Here is a 27,965-nt window from a genome sequence, read left to right as displayed (position 1 = left end):
ATCAGAAGTGGAAAAAAATGAAAAATCTTGATTTTATTCTTCGTGTAAGAATTAATCTTCCCTGAGACACTAGTGAAAGCTCTTCCTCAGGCACTCCATTTTCCCAAGTTTGTAGACTGAAAAACTGCTTGTATAGCAAAGGTGCTGACTTTGAAGAATGGGCACTGAAAAAGTCAAATATGCCTTTATTTAAAGAAATCCTCCCATAAGATTCCTTTCATTAACAAGTTTGACCAGATATCTTCTGGAAAATTATTTCTGTAGAAGTTTTTCAGGTTTAAACTGTCAGAGTGCATGACACAGAACTTATATGTTCTGGTATCTTCTGCTGGACAGAAAATTCATAATTCTTTAAATTAAGAATATAAGTCATATTCAGCTTTGGGTATGGGAATTATCTTTATCTCAAGTGGAAAATAATCTTTCAGGAGAAGAATGAACCTTTCTGAATTCTAGTCTCAATAGCACATGCATGTTCTCTAAGAACTACGATGCCTGAATATGTGCAGCACACGATTTCTAACACAGTAGTCATTCCTCTCCCTTTAGTGTCGCACAAAGGCACTTTACAACCAGCTCCCATCTGCCTGTTGTTTCTCCAGCCCTCTTTGGGGCATCATTTAGAGCAAGATCAGCATTCATAAGTGCATCTGAAGATTCAGCTGTCTCTTTAAATGAGCAAAGTGAGTGATGCAGCTCAGTTTAAAAAAAAAAAAAAAAATTAGGAAACAAAAGGTGTAAGAAGTGCAGTGAACTTTCCTGGTGATGGGACAGGAGTCTTAAGCTTCAGAAGCCTCAACCAAACCACACGTATCTCCATCCCCCCTGGGCTATGGGGAATTCTTCAAGTACTGTACAGTGTCGAATATTACCCTCAAAGACTTATTATTTCTTTCTCCGCCAACAGCAATCAGTGGGAACTTTATGCGCAAGTTCACACTGACTTTGTGATTCTGTATTATTTTACGAAAAAAATCTTACATGCTGTAAACTTCTGCAACTTCTGGATATTAAGAATGAGGTCAAAAGAATTTAAAGTAACACACTAAACTTCGAACACTTTCGTATATGGAAAACAAGCCGATTTGGTTTACAGCTAGCACGGACAGGCTTGTCCTTGCCCATCCATTTTGCTAATATCTAATGCCTATACTGAGTGCTTATTTTCATTTGTAAAGGATTGATTTCAGATTGCTGAAGATGCCAAGTCTTTACTACCACTACCACACATGACCACATCAAAGCAGCACACTTTGAACATGGCAGCAATTTCACAACACAATCTTGTCTTTACTTGGCACTAAAACCCCAAAATGTACCCTCATTGGAAAACACATGCATTAAAGTTTAAAAAGAAAAAAAGAAAAAGAAAAGAGAGAAAAGGAGAGAGGAAGAGAGAAAGAGAAGAAAAATCCAGCAGGTGTGCTCCTCTAATACATTGCACTAAGTCTTCAAGTATTATACTCTCTTTAGTTGATACTACTACTCACGTAGATCACTCTCTGTTCTGTGCCAGCTGTGCTATTTATGTGATACTGAAGCAGTACCCCTTGGTAGAGTACGTTAGCTTAAAAGGTACAAACAGTAGCTCTTCTGTTATACTTCTCATTATTAAACTTCAAAAATGCCTTCAAACAAGAAACCAAAATAAATGTACTACTACGAAAGCCCTGCAGAACGCCACAGAAGTCAATGCTCCTGAAGTATTATTTGAAGTTAACTTCTTTATGGGCTAAAGCAGACAAGGTGTCTCCATTAAGAAGAGAGTCCCTATTCATACTCCACCCACCAAACCTCCTAATGCAGCATTCCTCCAAGGGAAGTCCCCAAGCTCGGGGCTCATTTCACTTTCCTATTGCTCCTCCTTTGCTTTTCAGTTTGAGGAACGCCTGGCAGGAGGCAGTGCGCCTTGCGGGGCAATGGAGAATTGCAAGGGTGCCGCTGGAGAAGAGGGGAGAGCTGACGGCTGAAAGCAGGCAGGAGTAATTACGTTTCAGCCAGTTGAGCTTCCTGAACTGCCTCCCCGCTGGCCTAGTGACAGAGCCGGCAAAACAGAGGAAGAAGGCAGGAACGTGCGGTGCGGGTGGGCAGAGCAGGGCTACCTCTGCCAGCGGCAGCTGCTGCCTGCTTAGCTCCGCTGCAGCTTCAAGCCGTACCCAAAACACCATCACAGCTCCACTCGTACAACCTGACCTGAGATAAATCAACTTTTATGCCCCTCCTCCAGCTAATATGTACAACATCTCAGCCTACATATAAGCAGAATATCAATTACTGCTGCTGAGAAGTAAAATACAAACAAAAAACTAATAAAAACCCATATCCACCTACATTTCAGCTATCTCAGGTTGTACTTTTCAGAAATGCTTTTCCAGTTACCCATCCCTCCCATGGACCAATGCTTCACTTGTAACTGATTTGGGTTGAAAATAATCATTATTTTCCTTGCTATTTTTAATCCGGACCAGCTTCCTAATCAGGTTCACCACATGAGCACACAAACACAAGCAAGGGGGTGGGCGCTGTTTATACCAACAGCACCACAGAGAAGTGCCAGTGAAATTACATCCACACGTAACCCTCTCTAGTTACTCTATTCTGTGCTGCAATTAAATAATCATATCTTATTGTCAATAAAAACACACACAAAGCTTGAAAGAAAGGAAAGAACAGATGAACTCAGATTTAAGCAACAGGAACATTAAAGAAGTTCAGAGTCTGACCCATCTGTGGGACTTTGGGGAATGAACGCACCAGATAGAACAGCTGTCCTGTTACTAAACTCTGGCTTTCTGATAAAGCCTGAAAGTATCTGAATCATGAGGCAGGCAAAATGCTAGAAAATACAGCAAAGTACAAACTGTCTGGTCAGAAAAACTACTACCACAGGATCTTCTCACTCCCCACAACACATTTCAACTGCTCAGGAAAGCCCACAGACTGAAATGCAAACAGATTGGGGCTGGGGGAAAGACTTCTTTTCTTTGGTGCATTTTGTTGGCTTTCTGTAAGCAAGGTACAGGGGAAAAGACTCCAGTCAGAGTCAGAAATGAAACCCACTGCTGTGCTAGTTAGAGTACAGAAATGCATCTTGAAAAAAAAAAAAAAATCCTTTTCTCTTAAGAAAGGTCCACAGACTGACAACTGTGGAGGCAAATCCAGACCTGTGATCTACCCAGAAGAGAGGGCTGAGTATCCTCAAAGATCAGCTTTCAAAGACAGTGTACTAAACTTTGCAATGGATTAATACTGTAACTATATAGAACAGGACTAGCTGATTTAGTTATAAATGCGGAACTCAGCTAAACAGACTGAAAGCCTCTGAACTGCAGATCGGAGCAGCTGAGAAGCTATATACAAACAATATACTAACAATCTCCAGCTACAAGTGAGAAACGTATAAATCAGGTGCTCCACAAGCTACAAAAAAAATCTTTTCTTTTTTTTTAATATAATACTTTTTCAGCACACTAGAATTCAAAAGTTCTAAGCCAGCTACATTGAAACAGCACTGTCCACAACAGAGGGGCTTTTTTTTATTAATTTACAGTAATAATAACTAATAAAATATGTTCCTCAGGATTTACTATTAGCTGAACACTGACACCTGCGACCCGTGTGTTGTTTTCTTCTGTGAAGAAATGAATTAATGATTTTTGATGTGTTGAAGAGAGATGTGGGATTTTGCCAGATACCTGAGCTGTTCTGTCCTGAACAAATAAGCTCTTTACAAATGGATTACAATGGGGTTTCTAGCTTCAGAAGTTCCAGTTTAATAAATACTTGCACTCAAAAAGCACTGGTCCAATGGAGAAAAAAAAAACTGTTTACACTTCAAGATGAGCTAACTTGATAGAACCTTAGAGAATAAAAAAATCTGTTTTTAAAGACTTAATTTTATTTGGCAGTTTTTATACTTAAGTATACAATAAAGACATGGTAATTAATGTCTGTAATAAACTGACAAGAAAACTGGTGCAGCTTTGATCTTTTGGATGGCTTCGAAATCAAGGTCAGGTACCTTCTGGGAATACATTCAGGCAGAAAGTTAACTGGTTCAACAGTAAATGGGTGAAATGTAGCATCACAACAAAAAGGAGTCAGACTTTAGTTATTCCAACTCTAGCCTTAAGCAACCTAAGGCTAAGAAACAATGCTGAAATTAAAAAAAACCTCCAATATTTAAAAATTTTTAAAAGCAGTTTTAGAATAAAAACATTTGAACTTGGTGTTATAATATATTCATCCCACAGAGTACATTTTAGTATATCATGCTATTACATATTAGACTGATCAAATTACAGAAGTGATTACTGAGTATCTTGAAACATGGAACAGTGGAAATAACATGTATGAATGCATATGGTTTGGAAACGTGTGCATCTTTGGATAGAAAAATCAGAATATTTGCTGTGCAACAAAGCTATGAAGTCTGAAGTGTAAACTCTAAGATTTCATTAACATTACTGGTATTTTCCATCTAGTACCTTTGATAATGAGTATCACCTGCACAATAAAGGAAAAAAAAATCACTATATTGCTTATAAGAGGAAATTTTCCAGAAGCACACAGTCCAGAAGATAGCATGTAGCACTTGACTCCTACAGCATGATCACAGATAGCGATCTTCCTTCCCCTTCTGCCTATTTCGAGTTCATTTTTCTCCTGCCTTTCCTATACCGTCCCGTCTCCTGACGCAGGGACATCTAACGGGCAATACCCTGAAAGTAGCAGTTGGCCCTTTTGTAGCAAATTTGGAGTTTAGTGAATGGATGTGGTGACGAGTATCATCACTCGCTGCAATGGAGAAAGCCGGTCAGATGAAGCCTGACAACTACACCAGATAACAGGATCAGAGGCAGCCAAAGCAAGGACTTGTGGATTCCAGGACTTTTGGAAGCTGTCTGTACATCTCACCGGACTTTCCTTCCTACACTGACTTGACCTTTTCTTTCTCGTACGGTCTTCATTTCACTTCCTCCCCCCTCCTCCTCTCACCACACTGCATCTCCATTATCTACTTCTCATTCCACTTTCTTCGTTTAGATTTTCCCTACTTACAAACCTATCTAGGAGCTTGCTACGAATGCTTGTTACCACCACTTCAGGCAACCTACTTATGTAATACAAGCCTTTTTCTTATTTTGGGTCTATTTTATCCATTTAGACTTTAAATTCTTAAAAAAAAAAAAAAAAAAAAAAAAAAAAAAAAAAAAAAAAAAAGTAGGCAGTCCCTGTCCTGCAGAAATTTATTCTGCAGCTAACACAAGAGACTTCATTTCAGTTGACCATTACACATGCTAACAAACATGAAAACTTTATGTCCAGTCAAAATTCCTTGATAGTAACTTCTCTATCAATCCGAAACAGCACCCCGCCTTTTATGTATGACACAGCTATCCCGTTGCTTTTGTCTGCCCCCAGTGAAGATGTGCTCTGTCCAAGAACTGGCAATGAACAGACTCATTTCAACTATGTTAAAACAGTGTTATGCTTATTGTACAATTTAAGTTACTCAAATTAAGGGTGAACTGCAAGTATAAGTATTTATGAGTTTTTACATGCAAGTCTATACTCCAACAGAGGTATTACACGACATTGTACTACATATAACCGTTCAAAACCACAACTGTAATGACATCAAACACATAGCTGATGGGTACAAATTTGGGGAGGGGAAAGACTGCACAGCTATAGTCAGTAAACCTGACTTAGACAAAGCTTCCTAGGGAACTGCAGCAGTATCTTACTTACAGTCAACACACAGTGACTGAAAGTTTCACTTTTCTTAAAGTCTTTAACATAAATGGTCTGCGAGAGTACAAGGGACAATGGAAGAAAAGGTAACAGCTTTTGACCTCGAAATAAAGACAATCAAGACAAAGAGTGCCACAAGTAGCTTACTTGTCCTACAGCAACTATATTCTCAGAGATAATACAACTAGCAAATCCAAAGATCCATCTACTGGAGTCTCAATTATGTGAGATTAAAATCTTTTCCATCACTGTTTAGAGTCACGCTAACATATTAAGGTAAAAAGGGCACCTCGTCTACAAGCCACCTGCAGCTTCCTCACCATCGGAGGTCTGTATCGGGGAAAGTCTCTGTAGCAAGGAGAGAAAACAGATCAGGAGAGCATGTACCCAACAAACACTTCAAGAAACAGTTACTGCATGGTAAACAAAGTTGAGCATATGTCAGTACGGATTACACTGTAAATGACCAGCATGAACGTCAATGAATGGTGATCGGGATGGTGCAACTCATTTCTACCAAATGCACAAAAATTACCACATCAATCTTCCCTAGTGGCCCAGCAGGCTTGTCATCTTGTAAAACAGGCATGTTTTGGAAACAGATTAAAGAGTATGCTTGACTGGTTAAGCAAACTTTGGTCATCAGTTGTACTGAAACATTAATTAGCTGGTCCTAGAATGCACAGAATTACCCAATTTAAACGGAAAAAAGAAAGAGTGACTCTTTTCCAAAACTACAAACAAACAGGCAGAAGGACATGATCTTTTGTACCCATCAGTATGGTAATGTAGACACTGATATTTCCAGAGCATGCTGCTTTTCCTTTCCAAAGCTCTCCTGCACGCAGAAAGAAGCCAGGTAATACAACTGCTTTAAAGCAGGATGGATTTTACAGGTGTTCTCACAACATACAAATATACGATTGATCCACTAACTCTGAAATAGTGAATAGCTCTGAATTTCATTTCATAAAAAGAAATAATCTCTTTAAGCTTTCCAGAAACTTTAAGGCACTGACTGCCAGCCTGTGTCTCTGTCTCTTCACTGCTATTGCTAGTTATGCAAGCAAGACAGACAAGTATTACGTTAGTAATAAAAATAAACACAGGTTCTCAGAAAAACCCTGTATGATCTCTCCTCCCTTCTGCCATGGTAGAGGAGGCTGGAAAGAAGGTTGAAGTATCAGTTGCAACAGATCTGTGAGGACTGTCATGATGAAGATTATCATTTTATGTGAGTTTAGACAAAAAATTAACAAACACAGTCAAACAATTTAATAGCACAAGCATGTATACCATACTCTGTGCAAGCTTTCCCATATAAATTGACCTAAATATATATAGGTTATGTAATAAAATGTCAAACAGTGTCAAAATAAATATAAACCATTAAAGTTTGACATTCAATGGCAACTAATAAAAATCTTAATGTAATTCAGATTTATATGCATTTTCCAAGCCATTCCTTAAAAGCCACATCTTCAGTTATAAGAAACTGATGCTTCCAAATTAAAAATATTTTTCTTTAGTTGTTCTTGCTTATTTATTTGATCAATGAAAAAGACAGCAATAGGAATAGCAAAAACAGATGTTATAACATGTGACTGATATCACACGCTTGCTGCTGGCTCAGTGCAAAGCGTGGGTTTTCAGTTGTCTTCGAGCAGCAGGGACGGATAGGACATTGCTGGAGAAAACAAAAAAATTCCTGTGAACAGTTGTGTCTAAGACCACCCCTTATAGTTAGTAAAATTGCAAGTTAGTATTAAGAATTTAAGTTTTGTGTAATAAACATTCCATCACTCCGAACTTTACAGTGAGGAGAGATCTCAAATAATTTAGCATCTTAATTTAGTCTGCATATCAAAATAACATTACTAATCCAGGCAGACAGAACAAGGGCAGGCTGTACACAATGAAAAGCACACTTACTTTTATCGGTAGCAACAACTATTCATACCAAAAAAAAAAAAAAAATTAAGGTTAAAGAAAAATGGTGCTCTTTTTTTTCTTATAAACACACACTCATGTTAATAAGGTGCTCACACATTTTATGCCCTTGAGAAAAAAAATTAACATTACAGGCAGACATCTTTCAAAATAGTTGGAATTAGGAAAGTACTTTTTACCATATATTCAAAATTAAAGATAAGCTTTTAAAAGGTTTCTCTTAAGTATTCGATTTCACAATTAAAAAAGCTGCACTACCTTAATCACATCCCAGTAGCCACTCATTAGCACCTGTGGTGTTTGGGTGTCTTGAGGAAGGGAGATGACGAAAAAATCCAGTTTACAAAGGATATTCGGTTGTGTGTAAGTATATGTGTATACACACACATCTCAATTCCATTGTGATTAGTAGCTATGCACTTTAACCAGAGCAGTTGACATTTACTCCATAAAAGGAACAACTAAGATCACTGTACAATACCATTTGTTTGAACAAGCCAGAACAGAATGAACATCCAGAATCGCTAAAGACCACTCTAAATATTGCAGATTAAAGATTGGGCTATTGCATAAAATTTTACACTGCCAATCCCTGCTTGCGCCCCTGAAAAAAATTTAAATAATTTCTCTTACAACTGTTGTGAAATCACAAAGAAATCCAAATGACTCAATACTAACATTTACACATCTACATCACAGGCAACTCACTGCTTTTCTTTATGTTGACACTGAAGTCCAGAAAAACACCAAGAGAAAAAATCATTATGTAAAAAGTAGTTCTCTAATAAAACTGAGAAGAGGCAAGAGTTAACAGAAATACCTCTATCAAAAGCAAGCCTCTATTTTTGAGGTAACAAAGGCTTAATTTGTAATAGCTCTACAGCTTAGGTTCTTCTTGCCATGTGAAGAAAACAGGCTCAGAAAATGACAAATCAAGTAGCATTAAAATATCCTTTAAAAAAAAAAACAACAAAGTTACCAAAATACAGAATAAGATAGATATTATCATAAAAATAGATGTTATCATAAGATAGAATATTCTGAATTAACCGCCTTGTTCTTCTTTCTTAGAATGCTATTCTACGCTTCTTTCAGCTGATCTAAAAGGTGTCTACAGTTGAAAGACATGGTTTTTACTCCTCTCAGCTGATCTAAAAGGTGTCTACAGTTGAAAGACATGGTTTTTACTCCTCTGGCTAATCTTCTGTTTAGCTAGACTAACTTTAATCCAGATCAATGTGCTGATCTAGCTGATAAAAAGGCCAACTAGGGGCCTTACTAGGGCCAACAAAAGGGAGGACGATGTACCATGCAGCCTAAGAAGAGGCAATACTTTTTTTGGCAACAAGTCATACTTAGACCATTTTAAAGTGGTCAAGAAAACACAGCTTCATTATAATGCGCAGAGATATTCCATGGGTCTGCTAAAATACATTTGCCTGTATACCACTTTTACAGAAACCGATATAATACCTAAGGGAAAAGAAAAGAGCCAGTAGCCTCTGAAACTGCTCTCTTTCAACTTACTCATTATTTTAACTTACCCAAGTTATAACTTATTAATATTTCAGTTTCAACATTAAAAAATGATTTGATAAGACTTACCATATCTGGACATTTAAAAGCAGCATATTTAACTTCTATTTTACACTGCAGTGAAAGTATCAAACATTCTGCACAAGTACAGCTTCGAAGTTCCCAAGTATTTCAAAAGGGATTCCCATCATTTTTGAAAAAGTCAACTCTGGATATCGAGCATCCTTATAAACCTTCAGCTCAAGCAGTCACCCAACTCAGCACTAAATTATATTTTACATAAAGACATTGCATTAAGTCTTTGGAAGTGTGATTTGCTAAAGCCTGATTACTAAAGTGTTCGGCAACCATAGCTGCAAACAGCAAGAATCCCCCTGCCCAGAAAAGATCTACAGCATAAAGATTAATTTAGAGTGAGCACATAGACTTGACTGCTAGGGTGAAATTTGCTACTCAATGTGATGGCTTAAAGTTTATCTGATTTCTAATGGCAGTGGAAGATAAATGACTTACTTTCACCTTAAAGTTAATATTCGCTAAACTAGGAGGACAGTATTTTTAAGAGGTTATTCCACTACTTAGTATTTCAAGTTAAAAAGAAATCTTTGAAATGATAACTAAGTATTGTTTGAAAATATTTTGGCGCTGGCACAGATTCTGCAAAGAATGGCCCAAGCTTTAACTTAATTATCCTTTTTACAAGAACTGTGGTTTGAGAAAATACAACAACTTCATAAACATAATAATCACTAAGCGTAATAAGCCCTTGGCAATAATGTTCCAAAGCAAGTTTGGATAATCCAAGATAAACTATGACTCTATTCTTTCTCTCTGTACTTTTGCAGTTAATACAGAAAATTCAAAAGCAAATGAAAATGGCGCATCTCAGACTGTATAAGTAAACAAAATGCAAGCTTCTGTCAAAGCAAAACGTTACATCTAACAATAACTGAATTAATCAACAAGAACATGTTACAGAAACTGCGTTCCAATAACAACAACAAAATCTGTAACAGCTACATTCTGGAGCAGAAATAGAAAGGAACTAAGGAGTAGACACAGTTAAAGAAGCAGTGTGAAACAGTCATCATTATGGCTACTCTCAGTGCACTTTAATCCCAGATATTCCGAGCATTTATTTTAATTCCTTGATCTGCACTGAATACAATCAACCCCACAGCAGAGCACAGAAGCTACTTATCTATTCATAACAATATTGCAGAAATTTTGAAAGTAATTTAAAACTATGAAATATGATAACTAGCCACAGCTAAGATAGGGAAACACTAATGCAAGTATTATATGTAAAAGGTGATACTATACAGGAAAAAAAATAAATCAAGAACCTAAAGTTCAGAATATTCTTCCTACTGGCTCCCAGTCCCTCTGCTTTATCAGTCCTCATTCAGTTCCCTATGCTCTTCTATTACCTTATCTTATCTTTACCCAGCTCCTAGACCTCTGTTTAATCTCACCAACCTTTAGGATTCTCACCTGCACGAAACACTCTAGGTTTTCGCAGGTCCAACTCTACATCTGAATCAAATGAATTCTCTGCAGTACCTGACCACTATAACACATTCAGGATTTTCTTATTCTAAAGACTTTATGCATTTTGGTACTGTTGTATCACTTCAAATAAATTATTTAACCTTTAATATTTCACAGATTAAAAGTGATCCTAACATCTGTAGGCTCCTTCAAAAATTCCAACCCATTTATCTTGACTCTCTGAAGATGCAGGTCAATTCTTGTATGCTACTCCATAAACTACAATGGGAAACAATACAGTTTTTCACTTAGAAGCAAATACTGCTTAACAAGTGTTCTGTAAAATAACTAAGGAAGCAAGAACATTATGCAAAAGCACACACACTCATGGTACTTCCTTTGGAAAGGAGGGAAAGGACTTTCAGTTTAAATTATTTCAGTCACCCTACATACAGGCCAAACAGCACAAGCGAGAGGGCAGCAAACCGTAGCACAGAAGAGAAAACAAGTAGTTGGCAAACTTAAATAATACATTGTGGAACCACAGCCAGCGTATATTCATCGCTCACTCCTGCACTGCCAGCAGCTGAACACCTGTGGTATGCAGCGAGAAAGGCCGTTCTCAAACTCCAACACCTGCCCAGTGCTGCAGATTGATGCAAACTCTTCTGCTGCAGCAGAGACAGGGAGTTAGCTTCCCACAGATAGCAGTACTCCCCAAGATTTTAGTTTATTTACAAACTAGGAAAGCAGAAGCCTGAGAACTTCAGTTCATAGGCAGGAATGAGAAGTATTAATACCCTCAGCAAAACAACCTGCTAGGTATTACTGTGCAGCTGGTTAGAAGCAATTATGTCCTTGCTGTAGCATACTGTAAAGTTACACTTTATGAAAAAAATGGTACAAAATCATGGTTAACGCAGTTTGCTTTACTGTGAGTAGCAAAAATTTGAGGTTTATGAATAACTTGTAAATTTTATACTCAAACCCAAAATTTACAAATGGAAGAAGCTTGATCTTCGGTATGCAATTCATCAACAAGGCACACCAGAATATGATTTTCCAAGTACCACTTATTCAGGTCAAAAGTTTTATTTATTTCAAATTGAACATCTCAACAGAAGAACAGAACCTGATCGAGCCACTTTGTTACCACCAAAAGTATATTAACGCCTGTAAATCATAGCAAGTTTCTAGACATGTCTTTCAGGACAGATGGATCATTTGAAATCTGGAACTCCGCAAAGGAAAACACATTATGTTATCTGCAATCAGAAAAAATATAGGAAAAATACAAAATGTTCACTTCAGAAATTTAGCTCTATAAAATAGCAAGGAAAAGCATACAGCAACCTTTACAAATTGTATTTTGATTTAAATCATGATTTGTATTTCTACCCATTTTGTTCTATCATGCTAGCTCTGATTTTTTCCAGATAATTCCGCCTCTTCTCTGAAATTTCCTACCCCATCTTCTCTCCCCACACTCACCAAACATATATTATACTCTGGCCTACGTTAGTCCACCTTCCCCCCTGAGACAGACCTCCTTCTATCTCTTCCCCCTTCTTTACCCACTCCCCTCACAGAACCTAAACCTTCATTCTCTAAGCTCTAGCATAATTTGCCCCGTCCAGCCTATCCTCTCCACAAACGCTCACCACTCCAGCCCAGAGCTCCTCACGACCACTCCAGCGACAAGGGGAAAACCGTGGCACAAAGCGCCGCACCCGTTCCCTTCCTCTGGAGACTCTCCATACAGTTCACTGCTTTCTTCAGCACCTTCCCCCACGCTAAGCTCCTGAGCAGCCTCACTGCCCAATTCGGCAAGCAGCAGGGCAGGAAAGATGTTTCTGAGCAAGAGTCCAGAGGGAACGCCTGGGTGCGCAGCATACACCTCTGCCTTCCCCAAGAGACCCGCCCTTCTCTTCCAAGTGCCCTGTTCCAATTCCTCTTCACACCAAAGCACGCTGCCAAATTACATTTGACACCGTATGCCTGCTTTGGACCAAAAGTTATTAATTTGCATGTATCACCTAAATGATTTCCGTTCAATAGCATGATGGTTCATAGTCCCTGTAGAGCAGTATTAGTAAATCGTACCTTCAGCTTGCTCAGAAGTCTTGTAATGGTAGAAAGTACTGCAAGGAAGAGCATTAGTAATTTAACGGTATTCACAACAGCCATTAACCACAGACTTGTATATGGTAGAAGCTCATTCACAGTGAGCTACAGTAAATTAGGGTGTAAATTTACACAAATATACTCACTGCTCAGTCCCAATTTTTACTGTGAAGGTTCTTAGAGTTAGGCTATAAATTTATACAGTAGCTTACTGCCCACTCACTTCTCACTGTAGACAAACCCCAGGTGTGCTTTAGGTACAGTACAGAAACTCTGAACAGAAGCATCTGAGCTATGAGTTTATCTGCTCCCGCCAAAGTTATTACTGAACAGTTCTTAACAGATCCTAGAAACTCATCCATGATTAATTACTTTGTCATGAGCTTGATCAAATACAATTCAGTGCAACTTCATTACATCAGCTGAACAACTGGTTCCACACATCCACCCAGCGCCTCTCGCACAAGTTTGCCAGCAGTCCTACCACACTAGTCTGCTTCAAATAAAGGGAATAAGAACATTAACTTCGCCCATTCTAATCGCCCTGCAGAGCAGAAATGTGGGCCGGTTAGCTCCAGTGAGGTAATTTTTATGTTATTCCATCCAAAATGCATTAATCCTCGGCTGCTGAGGTGATTCATTTTGTCAAATTGTTATATTCACTGAGCTAGGGCCAAACTGGAGGAAACAAATTTGTGAGGGTATGTTAGTTTTCCAAACTTTTAGAATTCATTTATGTACTAAAACGATACCTGTTTTCTTCAACCTCTGTAGCACATCTAGACTTTCCTACTGGCCACCAGGTAGTCTAGGGAACAAGAAGCAATCACAAGATCCTCAGAACTCAGCCTACCATTAATGTGGCACTGTACAAACTCATTTAAGACTTTCCCTAGAGAATCACCTATAGTTGACACTTTGACCAGCTCTATTACATTTGCAATTGTTTAAGAGCTCTGTCAAGTCACTACTGTAGACTTACACCATTAATTGTAGCAGATAACCCAAGACGATGCATTTTTTTTTTAGACCAATAGAAGTTTAGTTATTGAAAGGCACCCCAAAAACGTACCAAACTATGTGTATATATAACACACCAAAAAGTATGAAAAATACCAGGGCTAACATCAGGCGGACAGCACCACATAAACCATTGGTACACTTCTTCAGAGTAGATGCAGCCTGACTGATATGTCATCACACAATTCATAGGGAAGATTTACAGTTTTCTTGGAGCTAAAATTAAATTCTGGGAAGTAGATACCAAGGAGCAAACAGATGAATTAATTATGCTTACACAGTACCTCCCCACACACCCCCTCCCTACCTCCAGCAGGACATAAATACTGAGCCACTCGCACAGCAGCTGCTGAATCACTGCAGTTCACAGCACGGCTTTTAGAGCAAACCAAAAGAAAAAAAAGTGACTATAAGGCATACTGTAAACCAATTCACAAACCACTTAATCAGCCATGTACAAGATGGCTGTGCAAAGCAAACAGAAGAAAAAAAAATGTACTCGCTGTCCCAAGCTGTGCTGTCACTACTTCTGAATTAAAATAAAAACTATCGACAGCCAATTCAACTGCTACACTTCACTGAACTGTAGAGTAGCTGGAATGAACTGTACCATTCAAACAACTTAAAAATATATTTAGGGAAAGTAGGAATGAACTAGTCCCTCTGTACCTGCACCAACAGAAAAATTTCAAATCTCAGTATTGACATGAGTTTCTATACTAAAAGTGTAAGTATTTTTCTCATGCAATTTTTTTCGTCACCATTTCTCTGTTTTGAAAGAAAATATGATGGGATTTTAGCACAGAGCATAAAAAATTCACCTTTCAAGATGAAAGTGAAGAGCAAAGGTTTCTGACATTTTTACCACATTTCTGTTCAACAGTACCTTTGCTCTCACCTGTTATGTAAAAGCAATATATTCTCAAGGACAGATTTGAAAACCCAAAGAAAGTCTATTTTAAGTTTGTTATTAGGGTCAGCCTATGAGGAACTTGGCAAGAGATCATCTTTTAATACAATTTAACATCAAACATTTTAGTGACAGTTTTAGTTACATTTTATTTGTAATTATATAAGCTTACATGCCAAGCAAGACACACACTTATTCTTCCTACTTTTATAGTCTTCTTGATTATCTCTATGTCTAATATCTCTTAAGTTATAAAATTTCACACAGCTACCCACCTTAAAATAGCCCATTCATAATGAAAGGTAATACGTGATCTAGCATCACTAAGCCTGTGTTTGGTATTGGAATTGAGTCCTATAGAGCATTTACAGTGAAGGTTAACTAAGTTCACTCTCAAATCACTCCAATAGCCAGCCCAGAATATTTACTGCTCAAGGTAATATATAAAAACACTTCTACTGTTCACCATACATTGCTAGGCTTTATTATATCATCTTTTCAAAGCATTCTTCTGTGATATTTCCTTGTTTGCTCTTGAAGTCAAGAATGCCAAGGGCTTTCTGAAGCTACATTTCCTTAGTATAGCACCCTGGAGAAATAACATTTCATACACAACAAATCTAAAATCTAACTACTTAAAAACCTCATTAATACGGTATTTCACTTATTCCTCCCTAGCTAACAGGGACATCCTATATATTTCGTTATACAAAAGTTTACATTCTTTTCAGCTCCTGGATTATGTCCAATTTCTGATAATTTGAATGCTAGCATTTCTATACACTAATGATGGAGCCGAACATACCAAAATGATGGAGAGAGTTGAAGATTTCTTTACTAAAAGAGAACAAACACTAGTCATCCCTTCCCTGTCCTAACCCCCCCAACAATTTTAGCTATTAATCAACAATAAAAGCTATGTTAACTTGCATAACTCCGTTAGAGAAAAAAAGAAGAAAAAAAAAGGGATTCATATTTAAGATCACAAACTTTTATATGTTGGAAAAACAACATGGAAAAATGTGATCTGCCTATCCTAGACATTCTGACATCTGACAACAGGAGTAGCAAATGGGTTTTATTTCAAATATATTTATTTACTTGTAAATTTTCTAGAACTTCAAGTAATCAAGCACTACAGCAATTCATAAAGACTCTGTTTCAAGGAAAAAATAGCTAAGTATGCAGTATGTGGAGAAAAATACTTAAAATTTTCTTTTTTGGCACAGAAGTCTAAAAGTACTTACTTCATGCATTGTATTTCATTCACTACAGTTTTAGTAACTTATGTTAGAACATTTCACGGGACTCTAACATAGGGTCCTTACTGCACTGTTCACTCTAAGTCAGCATTAGGGCTGATCCATCTATAGTATCTCTGCAACCAGCCGTATTATACAATAAACATCACAGCGGTTTGACATTATCACAAAATAGACTAGTTAACACCACTCTACTTACTAGCACAAAGTATCTTACAGTAGTCAACATTTAATCATTTTATTAAAAGCTTTCCCTAGAGTACACTACTTATCACGAAGTACCTCAGTCTGTTCTCAAAGTCTCAGATGCGCAGGTTTGCTCCTCCTCAGACAATCTTCCCACTGCAAAGTAGAAAGCAATCATCTACTGTCTAGCTCTTCCCTGCCATTAGAACTTACAACCAGGAGATTCCAGACTGACTGGCATATGCCTAAACTGCACATCATTTTCTCTATACATTTTCCTAAATTTTGTCAGCTATAGTTCAACAAAACATCAATATATTAAGCAAAACTTACATGAATCAGGATCTAAATAAAAGAGCCACTTAAAACTGTGCTCTGCTTCACATATCAATAGAGCGCAGGAAGCTGTCAGAGGTGAGGCGTGAACATTAAAGTGAGATGTGAACATTAAAGTTTTAAAACTCTGTGTAACTGCTTTCCAATTAATTTTTACATGCTTGTACTTGTGAGCCCTAAAACCTCAAATGTTTAAACCAGGACACAAATATTCAGGGCTTGCCTTAGGCTGAGCCCCAAGGTAAATCAGAGGTGTTTATGCCCTTGGAGGGGAAGACAGAATAGGCGAGAGACTTTATTATAATAGGTGTTATTTATTTATTTTAACATCAGCAATGAAGAATTCACAGAAAATGCTAAAAGAATATGGTACCAGCATAATCAAAGCTTCAGAGAAGTATTTTTATTTTACGCTACTGATGTTAATATTAAACTACTTTTTACTTTATTATTAAACTATTTAGAAAAATACTACTTAAAATTAGTCAGTTACATCCTTTTAACATACTGTTACGTATTTATATTATGCCAGGTAATTTTACAGCTGACATAAGAAATAGAAACTCTTGAAGAGAAGTGAATATAAATTGAACAGACATACATGAAGTTGTGCTCTATGGGACCAATTTACAGGGATTTAACAGAACAAGGAACTCTGAAGCAGGAAGAAATAAATATTTATTAAGCAAACACACTGACACTTATGGACTAAAGTCAGAGTAAAAGAAAACACATTTGTGAAGGTCAGATGCTCCACATTCACTATAGGCACAGAAAACCCAAGGCAAATAACTTAAACCTTAGTATTTACAGGCATTTTGTTGCCGTTTACTACTAGAAATATTTCAAGATACTAAGTGGCCCTAAGTATCTTAAAATGGCAATCACAATATACGCTTAAACTCAAAGACTGTTACGAAAGCCAGAAACTATCTAGATCTAAGTCTATGGTATGTGTTGCGCCTGTAAGAGCAAACAAATGTTGCTCTAGAACTGAAGAGCCAGAAGACAATACCGTGAAAGCCCATGTTCTTCCACTGCTGCTCATGAAAGCTGGGGAACGCGGTGGGGAACACAAGCACTGCATGAGGGAGGCTCACCCACCTACCTGTCAACCAGAGCAAGGGAGAAAGGAAAAAAGAAAAAAGAAAATAAAATCTGACTATGTAGCACATTCCGTTTTTCCTTCCTGTATAAATTCTTTTCTAGTCCAGCAATTTTTAAGAATAGAGCTTTCTCTAGAGTTGCAGGACTGACTGATCGACATGTATTACTCAGAATTTCTTTAAGTTATAGTATTATTATAATATTATTGCTAGGCCTAAATAAATACCGTAAAGTTCAAGTTTAGAGAACAAGTTATTGGATAACATTTTATTGAATATTAGCTTGTTCTAAAATCCTAGCCAAATTCCTTTAAATAACAAATCTTAATGTTTAATATAATGATTAATGTATCTTTCCCAGAAAACTGTACATGCACAGAAGGTTCACTTAGCGACTTAATACCACAGTCTAGGACATATGCAATAAATGAAGAAAGAGAGAGACAGCCTACCAGAAAGACAAGAATATTGAAATTAACATTCACGCAGAGTCTCCATACATATTTGCCAATAAAATGCTTTTAAGAATCCTAAAGTAGGGGCCAAATAGAAATTATTTAAGTATGTAAAAATATCTCCAGTTTAGCAACCCAAATACTGTATGAATTGATGTGAAACAACCAGTGCTCTTTTCTCACTCTAAAGTAAAAAGTGCAGTCATCAGACCAATGAACCAGATTTGGAAAACACAGCAACATAAATTTCATAGGCCTCTAAAAAGGATGAAAAGCTAATGTGCATCCCTATCAGCTTGGGTAGACACTAAGATAATTCATCTGTACAACCAGAGACACAACAGGATAGTCTTAATACCACGGGAAAAAATCAGAGGTGTAATCATTTTCTCATATAGAGGCATTAACATAAATAACACAGTATACTCAGAAGTTTCCTAAATGAAAGTGGAGAACGCTACTAAAACTATGTAGTGAAAACAAGCCCTATTTTGATATATGAAATGAAACTTAAGTGAAGAGATAGAGACAAAAAAAAAAGGTGATGGATTTGAGTGTCCAAAGTAGAGGGGAAAAAAGAGGATTATGATGTGGAAATATGAGGTGCAGATCTTTCAAATTCAAGGACAATGAGCTTTAACTTGATGAGGGAAGCTAGCAGCCAAGCAGACTGCAGAAAATCTTACCAGCTGTATTTTAAACAGATTGCAGAGATATGAATATCTGAAGAAAAGGGAGGAGGTACTTGAAGTACTCCAGATGACAGCTACAGGCCTAAACTTTATTTGTAAAGACAGAAAACAAAAATGTGGTCTCGGAAACGTTGTTCGGACAAGGAAGAAGGATATGAATAAAACATGACTGTAGATCCAAGGAGAAAAGAAAGGAAAAGAAAAAAGAAAAAAAAAAGAGGGCTACTCCCAAACTACTGCCTTGGGCGACAGAGGATTATGGTGCTGACAGCAGCATTGCAAATGGTAAGCAACTGAGTTAAGTTTGAGAGAGATGATAATGAGCTCCGAGACATCACAGCGTTTATGATAATACGAAACACTGCAAGAACAAGCAAGACTGAGTGAAGGCACATAGAGCCACGAACCTCTACGTAGAGATGCAGTAACCTAAATAAAAGAGATAACATACAAGTTTTCTATAAACACTGTACACCTTGGGATTAGTGGGAAGAGGGCTCAAAAGGAAGATGGCTGCAGCAGGTAGCACCACAGATTCCAAAAATGGCCAAAGCCATGAGAGCCAGACAAGTTTCCCCACGTTAAGTCTTCTCTTATTCCCACAGAACTAAAGTGGCTCCTAGATAGACACTTTTAAAAAAGCACAATTACACTTAAAAAATGCAAACAGAAATTTGACTGGATTATTGTACTAGTTGATAGATGTATAATAACTATTTTCAGTTACAGTTATTGCTGTTATTTAAAAAGCTAGAGCATATTTTATTTAAACTAAAATTTGTAATCTAATTACATGCTTCAATCAATATTTGTATTACTGGAAAATACAGTCCAATACAAAGAAAAACCTGAAAGGAGTATTATAGTCTTTACTTCTAATGGTTGGCTGAAAAGGCTAAACCCCTTGAGTAACATCAAGCAAAAAAAAAAAAAGAAAAAGAAAAAAAAAGTCCCCTTGAGTTCCAATAAGATTCTTTTAAGCATATTTTCCTTAAAACAAAACAAAGCTTTATGAGAGTAATTCAAAGTTACTTTTTTTTTTTTTTAATAAATGTAACAAACTGTCTCTAAGATGTCAGAAGAATCTTAACATACTTCCCTGAAGTAGTAGTCCTCCCTGTATTTGCTTGGTATCTTAATTTGCCTTTGGTTTCAAAACTCCAGGCTTGCCAAGAGCTATTCCTTTCAAAACCTCAGGAATTCCATTACTAGTTTTAAACTAAATTAAAGGAAAATAGAAGCATTCAACGCATGGCAAAAGTATGCACAAAGTGTTTGTTGATACTCATAAATAGACTGAAAAATTTAGACACGTCTGAAGGATAACTGCTGTACAGTCAGCTCTGTTTTGCTCTGCTACGCAACTAAGCAAAAAGCTACTGCTGTCATTTCAGAAAAGTGCAGCATAAGATACACTGCTACCAAAATGGAATACACTTAACACTAGATCATTCTTCATTTGAATAAATTTATATATATAAATATAAACCATATATAAACCAGAGTTTGCATTTCTGCAAAGAATAGTGGGAGTTTCCCCTTTAAAACTGCTGCTTCAACAACTCTATGTGGAGGAAAGATGTCACCACCTCCTAAGTCATGGCAAAGCTAGCCAACTCTCCTTTCCTGTCAAACATCTCAGAAGTCATGAAATGAAAACATTCCATCTCAGAAATAACAAAAAGATTAATTTTAGGTGAAAATTCACATGCAATAGTTTTCATAATAATACACAGTAGGTTATTAATATAAACTTTGTATTTTAATCTAATATTATCTTTCCAATATTCATACTAAAATTATATTTATTCAATATTCAACACTAAATTCAATACTAAAAAACAATATTCAATACTAAATTCAATATTCAATACTAAATAATTTAAATAGTATTAGTAAGGTCATTTTTACTGACTAAATTGTGGCAAGGAAAAAAAAAGTCTCCATCTGCATGCTGGGCCAGGTGCTGTACCAATGCTCAAGAAGATACAGTCCCTGTCCCAAAGTATTTAAGACATATTTTCTTGAAAGATGATTGCTTGATTTGCATCAAGATGATTAATCCCAGCAAATAAGAACTACTATGCAGTGGAACTTTTTTTGGTGGCAGCCATCATAAAACAGTAGAATTGTCAACACCACAACTTACTGCAGCTCTGCTGATAGACCTATACCTTCCATTAGAAGCTACAAGAATCCAGGTACCAGCATATTGGAGAGAGGGTCTATTATACCCTCAAAAAGGCAAGAAATTACAGCAACTTCTCACCGTTGAGCCAGCACACGATAATGGATCAGTGGTTTACACTAACCATCACCACTGTATGAATGACAGCAGTAGCATCTCAGCCCTGTCAGGACTAAAATCGCTATGAAGAAAAGCCAAAGGAAAGAGAAGGTCTTCTCTTTAGACTAAAAGAGCAGCGACCCACTCCCTCCTGAATTTGGAGCACAGTCCAGGAAAACTACCACTATTTCAGACATACCAACTGCCCTATAGCTCTCAGCTTTTATCACAGGTATAGACATTTCATACAGTATTTTAGAAGCAAATTTTCCTGAACAGAAGAGTAACAGACAGACGTACAAGAGAAAGCTGAATAACAACAAATACACAGAGTACCTCCAATTTATGTATATCGTAAGTAAACTGCAAAAAAATAAAAGGAAGGAAAAACTAAAATGTACACTTGGGACCTTTGTTTAAATCTCTCTTCAAAAACGTACCAACGCAGAGCTGTTTCTGCCAGCAGCCAACACTATATCAGAATCTTTACACCAAAAAAATCCAAAGTCCTATAAGGAGTGGCAGGTCTAGTAATCGTGGCAAATTCTGAAGAAGCTGAAGTAACATCAGTCATCTATAAAAGGTAGCAAGGATAGCAACAACATGCAACATCATCATTTTACATTTGTAGTAATCCAGAGAAAAACATTCTGTAATACAGATATTAGTGTCTTTGTCAACTGAGATTCAAGCAAAAAGTTCAGGGATTTTCCCAGGCCACCTAAGAAGTCAGCACCAGATGAAGCAGAGCTCAGATGACAAGAAGCTTCTCACCTCACTACACCACATACGGATGTGGAAGCATTTTAGGTAAAGAGAAAATAACATATAAAATTAACATATTCAAAGGCAAGAGAAGGAAACAGTAGTCGCAACGCCATGTCCACTAATTAGAAAAGAACGCGTATAGTCAATCCCAAACATGCAATAATCATAAAACATTATTGCATAAACGTCAGAAATAAGTCATTACTACTTCTTATTAAAGCCAAGAGAGAATTCTTTCTGTTCTCATTTCAAGCTTGAGGAAAAGACTGATATTCTGGAGAATCACATAGCTCCAAGAAGACAGACCTTAAAAAAAAAAAAAAAAAAAAAGAGAGAGAGAGAGAGAACAACTACTCAACATAGGGCTCTAAACTGGTCGTCGTGGTTATTGCCGCCCAACCAGCAGCAGTGAAAACAAAAAAAACCCCATTGCACTTGGAGAACACACTACACATATATATAGCTATAAACATACATATATGAGGAGACACCGCACACCAATTTATCACCAGTTTGTTTGAAAAGAAAGTTTACACATACTACTGATGCCACAAAAGGGCCAACAAAAACGTAGTATTTCTGAGCAGAAAATTTGAAGGCTGTTGTATTGTGGCTGCTATCTTATAACTTCTACAGAACTAAAATATCAACTCCGCAACTCCATAGGCAAAATGAAATTGCACAACTGACATGAGTTTTCAGCCGGTATCTCCTCAAACAGCTTCAATAAAGAACAATGATGTTATCAGTAGCAGACAAAAATAAAACTATTGAATTCATTTCAGAAAACGTGACCGAAAAGCTGCAGACAGATATCTTCCTCCAAAGGTAGCTGTTAATGCTACAGCCCACAGTTACTCATCACCACCCAGCAAAGAGTGGTTGCCACCCATACAGACTGGCAACTGAGGGAATCATATGAGCGCTCACCAAACCACTTCAGGCAAAAATCAGTCAAGGCGACTGGCCAATGAAGGTAGCCTGAGCTAAGGCTGGCCACTTAACTGCTGATTTTGCCTAAAGCAGATAACAACACTTACAGCTACTTGGATGGAAAAGATCATACTGCAGAGCAGCAGGGACAAACAGCTGGGGGACACAATATCTAAAATTCTCACGGATTTTGGGGAAAAAAAATGCCCATCCATATCCTGAAACATTAAGTAAGACTTCAGTAATAGCCTGAAAGCTTTAAGACAGATTTTGAAAAACACTAATCATTAAATAGTAGATTAAGCAGAAGAGTCACACACTGCCTCCTCTGAAACTGTCTGAAGTCAAAGTCTCAGGCCAGCCTCATGATTTTCATAGGTTTGGATTTTTTTAAATCTACTCCCTATTACTACAAAATATCACTGCAGTTTTGTTAGAAGAAGCTAATTGCCATCTTTTCTATTTTAGTATTTTAAATTTGAAAACTCAATATATGTGCCGAACAAAGTCATTGTTTCAAGAATTTATTTCTGATGAACAGCAGTTATAAACAGGAGCGTATTTTCCCCATTAAGTCCTGCCAAATGAAACAATAGATACCAAATAAAAACAACAACAATAACAAAAAAAGGAATTACTATACAAAAGGCCAGATTCTTCCCTCAAAATCCCTTCAAAGTGCACAATGAAATCAGAGACACGCTGCCATGGATTAAGGGGTCTTAGACTTAAAATGTGCCCATGAACCATAACTGAACAACATACTCAAACCCTCAGTGCTGCACGAGCTTAACCCTACTGAATTAGGCCAGTATCAAAAATACTTTAAATTGGCATAACGTGTCACTGTCACCGAAAGAAAGAGACACACCCCACTCCCCTTACTGCTTGCTTCCACCCCCATCTTTGCGCCAGCACAAATGTTTGTGCAGCAAACTGATCCAGCTTAAACCTAACCCTCCCCTCCCTGCCCCTCCCCCAGGTCAGCTCCAACCCCAGCCCAATCCACCACATAACCATACAAGTATTTGCCTGCACAAAGGAGGAAGTGGCAGATCGGGGTGGAAACAAACAGCACCATGTTTTTCAATGGCGGAGCTGGTACACGCCAGCTATGAGTTTACGCAAAGCGGTGAGTGCCTGGCTGAAGCTCTGTAACATCAGCCACGCCAGCTCGGGTCGCAGATCCCCCATATCTCTTGGATCCCGCCTCTTCATTCACACGGGCACCGCAGATCGGCAACTGCATGGCAAGTTGATTCAGGGAGCTGAGTTGATTGAAAACTAACCCTTCCCACCCACCACCCCCCAAAAAAAATTACTAGTTTTCAGCCAGTTCAGCTTCCTGAACCAGCTCACTAAGCAATACTACTAGCCAAAGGAAGAAAGAAAGAAAGAAGCCCGGGAAGGCAGAAAGTCCAGTCTAGATCAGCTTATGATGGTATGGAAACACACTCACATACCACCATAACTTTAATTAAAACTTGCCATTGAAGCTAAGCATGATGATTTTAATAATTTGTTTTTAAGTTTTCAGGTTGTCCAATTTTTTTTTGGAAACCTAAGCAGCCACAGTCTACTTGAGCACAAGCAGCAGGAAGTGAGACCAGTTAACTACATTAGCCAGTTTCACCCAGCTTCATTCTTCAGGTTTAATAAAATGAAGATAGAGCATTAATTACTTTAACTTAATAATGATACTTTCACCAGACATGCTTTCAAAGATCACTAATTAAATCATCCCAGTTTTTTTGCACAAGAACATCATAATAAAAGCAATACACTCATTTAGGTACTATTTTAACCATCATTTACTATTTATAATGAATTCAAACAATGTTTTCAGGTAATAAAAGTGGTCTTGTACATCTCTCTGCTCAGGAGAGAATTTCATCTACTATCTAGTCAAAAGAGTTGCATTGCTTAAACAAGGCCCAGAGGTCACAGAAATGAGTAAAATTGATTTCAACAAGTTCTGGACCAGACCCCCAATGAACATGGATATAACTACATTCAAGCTATTTTTTGAACAGTAAAATATCTTAGGTAGGAGCACAGATAAATTGTTGCAAATAGTCTTGCTAGCTTCCAAACAATGGAATTTATTACCGGATGGTTAAATTTAACAGGGAATAATTTCCATGGTAAACAAATACATTTTTTTATGATCATTCAATAAACAGAGAAAAGAAACATATCAATTCAATACACAAAACATACCAATCTTACAATTCAAGAACCGTACAACTTAAGTGCAGAATTAGATTCATGTATCTGCAGACTAGCCTTCAAAAATGCCGTATACCTTTTATTTTTCAGTTCACAAAACTTTCCTTTTCCTTCTAAGATAGATTCTTAGATGAACTACCACCTTCCCACTGCAACAATTTAAGACAATGCTTTATATAAGACTGCAAATCTTCTTTTTAACAGAGATTTCTACATGATGAAAAAGCGTTCCAAATCACTCTACCTGTAAAAATTATGTAGAAGTGAGAACTGTTTATTTTGACTACAACTAACCCTCAAAATTTAAGACAAGACACTGAACTAGAAAGCGAGCAAAACCATGGGAAGCCATTTAGGCAGATATAAATGTAACTGCTGGAATGTTGTTTCAACAAGTATTTTCAAAGCATTCCTTTCACAGAGGCAAATAAACTTGGGGATTCTCAGTCAAGGAACAATATTCTTCATTTGGAATGGAGTTAACAGTTATTGAACTTGAACTAGTGATTTCTACTGATACCAATACATGTTTCTTTTTAAGCAGAAACAGTGTGCTTTTCAAGTCCACTTGTTAACTGAGGAAAACAGACAATGAACTTCCCTGACAGTTCCGCTGACTTTAACAAGAAAGCAGGATGCTTGCTGGATCTGAATCCATATATCTTAACATCAAATCACTTTTAACACAGCAGTAAATCTTACAAAAATATTTTTATTTAAGGGAATGAACTATGTCGTAGAGTCAGCAGAGCAGATTTAATGAGAGATTCATAATGCAGAATTATTGTTAACACTAATACCATTATATTTATTCAAAAGAAATGCTTGCCCATTACCCTAGATGTTGCTATGTTGCTAGCACTTTAACAAAAAAGTTTGGAAAAAAATTCAAGACTATACAAAGAAGTTATGAGGAAAATAAAACAAAAACTTTTAAAAAATATTATGAATACCAAACTGCAGTTGGCCACATTTCCAGCACTTATTAGAAATCAATCCCAATTTCCACTATACATACTCACAGCACAGTATTCTTTTCGGCTCATTGTCCAACAACCTTCCTAGCGATTTCTAATCACTATTATCACTTCTCATGCATCAGTGTTGAGCAAGATGCAGTGACCAGGAAGTCCACAAAGTGTGTTTTCATCTACTAGAAAATAATTAAAAGCAGAACTGAGTCACACTAACATCTGAGACATCTTCTGACCTTTGCAGTTCTTCAGATCTATCATCGCTACATCCCCACGCAAAGATATGTCAAAGAAAGGGGAGTTTAAAACGAGGAGCAAGTAAGCCAGGTATCGCTTTTCATCCCTATGCAGAAGAACACTTCGGAAAACCTAGAAGATGCCCTTCCCCTCTGGAGGCTCTGCCTGCTGGCACTGACCCATCGCCTGGACCGAGCTCTCAGTTACTCTTAGTGTCGGGGCCCGCACCTCGAAAGCCCCTGGGACACGAAGCAGAAAATGCTGTAGCGCTAAGAGGCATGTGACAGAAGCAGCTGACCTAGAGAAAGGTGCAAGTACTTGACAGGTCACGCAAAATGGGACGGAGCTACCAAACACGCCAAGCACCGAAGGGGCGGGCGAGCAGCCGGGACTGCACCCGCGCAAGTCCTCCCTCCAGCCAGGACAACTTTGATGGCTCGTCTTTTGTTTTTACACTCGCACTCCGCTCGTCCACCCCCGTCCCCTCCCTCCCCCCCCAGCCGCTCACTCCGCCACAGCCTCCTCCACCCCGAAACAACCCCCCTCCGCAGCCGCCGCCGCCCCCACAGAGCCCCCGCAGCGGGGGCGGGGGGACCAGGGGCAGGTCCTGTCCCGGAGCCCCCGCCGGGCACGTCCCAGCCTGGCTGTCGCAGCGGGGGCGAGCCAAGGGGCGGCCGCCGCGCGAGGGCGAGCCGGGCCCGGCCCCGGCAGCCGGCCCCGCCGCCCCGGCTCGGCGCCCCGGCCAGGAGGAGCCGGCGGCAGACGGACCAGTACTCACCTCCGCCATGAGCCCCGCGCTGGCTGGCTGGCTGGCCGGCCGCCGAGCCGAGCCGGCGAGCCGGGCCGGGCCGCGCCGGGCCACCTGCGAGGGGCGAGTCGGCGGCCCCGAGTGGCGCCGCTCGTAACGGCTGCGCCTCCCCACAGCGGCAGCAACAGGGCCTCGCTCCGGGCCGGACTCCCCCCTCCCTCCCGCGACAACTTCCGGGACACGGCGCGGACTGCTTCCGGGGGGCAGCGGGCAGGGCGGGAGACCAGGGCGCTCTGTCGGGGGTGCTGGCGCGCGCCCGGCCTGCGCCGCGGGGGAGCCGTTGGGGGCGCGCGCGTCCCCCTCCCTCCCGAGAGGCCGTTGCGCGCCCGCGCGCCCTGTCAGCGGCCCCGCGCCCGTAACGGCCGGCAGCGGCGTGGGGGGGGGCTGCTCCCCGCAGCTCCCGTGTGCCCCGGCCCGCTGCTGGCCCGCGGGGAGAGAGGCTGCCGGGAAGCGAGTCCTACTGGTTTCTCAGGTTAAAAAAAAAAAAAGGAATAAGTAAAACTGTAGTTAAGTGTGCGGCTTTGGAAAGGATGGGCTGAGTGGTCTTGATTCTTTTGAATTTCTTGCCAGGCAGCCTTAGTAAGTGGTGTTACGCACAGTGTCACAGCGTTACCTTAGACGCTGTCATGGTAACTCATTTGCAGCCGTTAAATTTGTTCTGTTTTCAAAACGTCATTTGTGTACGACTGAAAGCAAATGTAGCATATCTATGAAAAAAAGTACAGCAAAAAGAAATGCGGGAAACAGAAAAACGAGAGAAGGCATCACATCTGCATGTTATGGTGCAGTTTTGTGCAGACACGTAAACACTTCTGTTAGCCAGTGCAAAAAACCACGATTCTTACCATCATTATCCATATATCATCTCGGCTGTTGCCAGTTCACAGACCAGACCAGTAAGTAC

At 38.8% G+C, this 27,965-nt stretch overlaps 1 protein-coding gene across 6 annotated transcripts in view; it reads right to left on the bottom strand.

The window, feature by feature from the left end:
- FRS2 (fibroblast growth factor receptor substrate 2) overlaps positions 1-27,273 on the bottom strand; it is a 58,311-nt gene extending 31,038 nt beyond the window's left edge. Inside the window, exons 1-4 of one of the 6 annotated variants that reach the window (XM_064508943.1) lie at positions 27,032-27,273; positions 26,065-26,195; positions 17,588-17,680; positions 16,333-16,392 (exon numbers count right to left, since the gene is read on the bottom strand). The gene's annotated coding sequence lies outside the window, so the exon portion shown is untranslated. Of the gene's footprint in view, positions 1-6,046; positions 6,066-16,332; positions 16,393-17,587; positions 17,681-26,060; positions 26,196-27,031 lie in introns of those variants that run through there. The other 5 variants (XM_064508946.1, XM_064508933.1, XM_064508936.1 and 2 more) reach the window with 5 other exon arrangements.
- Positions 27,274-27,965: the final 692 nt, after the last annotated feature.

Source organism: Dromaius novaehollandiae, chromosome 1 (assembly GCF_036370855.1).
Source record: "Dromaius novaehollandiae isolate bDroNov1 chromosome 1, bDroNov1.hap1, whole genome shotgun sequence".
In the NCBI taxonomy this organism is placed as follows: Eukaryota; Metazoa; Chordata; class Aves; order Casuariiformes; family Dromaiidae; genus Dromaius; species Dromaius novaehollandiae.
The sequence above is the reverse complement of the archived record's forward strand: the minus strand, read 5'-3'. Positions and strand labels throughout refer to the sequence as shown.